This window comes from Diaphorina citri, unplaced genomic scaffold (genome assembly GCF_000475195.1).
Source record: "Diaphorina citri unplaced genomic scaffold, Diaci psyllid genome assembly version 1.1 scaffold3695, whole genome shotgun sequence".
Lineage (NCBI taxonomy): Eukaryota > Metazoa > Arthropoda > Insecta > Hemiptera > Psyllidae > Diaphorina > Diaphorina citri.
This window is the reverse complement of record NW_007381095.1, coordinates 9,014-11,386: the sequence shown is the minus strand read 5'-3', so window position 1 is coordinate 11,386 and position 2,373 is coordinate 9,014.

Genomic DNA, 2,373 nt, shown 5'->3' with positions numbered 1-2,373 from the left:
AGACGTAATGCCATTAGATTTTTTTCCTCAATATTTTTTTTTATTGAGCAATCCAGATCCAGTTAATCAGTTTTTCTCTTTTTCGTGAAGGTTTTTGTTTTTTATTTAGATTCATTTGGTCAGAATTTATACAAACTGGCGGGACTACAAACGTTTCAGCAGGTAAGCTCTCACCCATTTCCCAAATCTTTCAAAGTGTATTAGTGTACTCCACAGTATTCATCTGTCAAAATTTTCTCTGTCCATCTCTTATTACAAGTGGTAAACAATTCCTTTCTATCATCCCAGATATGAGCATAGCCTGGAGTGTTCTTAATGTAGATCCAAGGTTTGCAAAAAAAAAAAAAAAAAGTACCTAATCCCTTCATTGGTGTTTCCAAACAGAGGTAGGCTAGGGTTAGGCTTGAAAAATACAACAAAAAGCAAGCTGAAGCCTAGGAGACTTGTGTATGTTACCACTTTGATCTTAAATGCCCTAGTGCTTGCCAAGCCTTGCCTAGCACTGTTTGTAAACACAACTTTAATCATCTCGTAGAAATCGGGGATGATGTAAAGAACTGGTTTACCCAAAAAAAGAATGAATGCTGCTTTCTTGTACAAAATGAATTGAAGTTCAAGCCTACGTGTAGTCTTGTTTCTCTCTCTAACAGCATCTCTGCTGCACTTTTGCATTTTGTACTAAAACATACCTATTTTTTTCTGTACATTAAGTACTCCACATTAGTACCTTTTAGTCCGAATACCAAGGAACTTGAGTCTTTTTACGGTAGACCACAAGTGTAACATCATTTTGGACACATAATTATCTGCTTAAAAACAAATGAAATTTCAAGTTTAACTTAAATGCTGGGAGCCACCACCTTAACTCTTGTATTTATGAACAAAATTTGTGTCCAATTTCATGCTATTATTTGTGCAGTCTGTCTAACATGCATATCAAATGAAATTTCAAGTTTAACTTAAATGCTGGGAGCCACCACCTTAACTCTTGTATTTATGAACAAAATTTGTGTCCAATTTCATGCCATTATTTGTGCAGTCTGTCTAACATGCATACTTTTCCAAGTAGAAACCTAGTCAAATTCAAAACCAATTTTGGAACCTGCAAGTTTTTATCCTCAATGTCTTGGTAAATATCAGGGAATGAAAGACTCACTTTGTTTTTATATTTACTGGGATCACAATTTAATTGCACATTAATTTTAATTAAATAAATTTGATTACACAATCTGATTGGATTGTTAATTAAATTTGGAACTCCATTTTCTATCAGAAACATTCAATAGTGGACAACCATAAATTCAATATAAGATTGTGAACCTTTGGACAAGAAATGAATTAACAAATGTATGTGTGTCTTTTAAACCTCGTAAGGACTAACTAGGTGTATAGAATTGTAATATTTGTTATTTTTTTCTGAATTGTTAAATGAATCAATTTAATATGTATGTATTCATTCATGGTAATGTTTTGTTTGTGTCATCCATGATATTACGATTTTATATAAAAGTGTGTCTTAGCAGAATCGTTTTATTATCTTTTGTTATGATGCTGCACATGTTAAGCATGTGTATACCTCGTACTTCGTTTCTCGGGTCTCTGTGTATGAACATCACGTTTGAAGGCACCATGTACGGCTTTTCACAAGTTTTCGTATATCACTTAACACTTTATTGTACAAATACATTGTTGAAGTCAAAGTACGAGTTTCAAGATCTATTTTTATTAATTATTATTATATTTTTTTTGAACTCCTTAGGTACTCCGTTCACATTTATGTAGGATAGAGATGTCTATTTTCATATGTTCTCAAGGTAACCGTTTCTAAATTTGGAGTCATGTAAACACATCATACATTACGTTTACACTTCTTGTTCAGCGGAACTTTTGTAGAGTGACGGTGAAAGTTAGGTTGTACGTTCGGTTGGGTTGTAAGTGTTCAAAGAAATCATCTTGGGTTTTGGTAGTGTCAACACTTTTTCGTATCAAATCAACACGAGCTGGTAAGTTCCAAAGGCTGGGTGTGTCAACTACGTTTTGTCTTTCTTATCTGATTTGATTGTTGTGTCTAAGTATCGTCTAAAGGCCTTAACATGTTTAGTGGTCTTTGTAGACAGGTTGTTGTCTCATGGTAACAATTGTGCTTTGTAAAATAGGTGTTTCTCATGGTAACATGCTACGTAAGTGTTTCAGTATAGTTGTCGTTGTATCGTGTAACTTTTTATTCCTTTACCACCAAAAAACCAAACAATTTGATTTGATTCTTTCCGTTCTCGTATTAGACTAATCCAATCATGAATCCAAAAACCCTTTTGATTAACAGTTTTTACTTTTCGTTCTGGGTAAAGTAAAAAAAAAAAAAAAAAAAAAAAA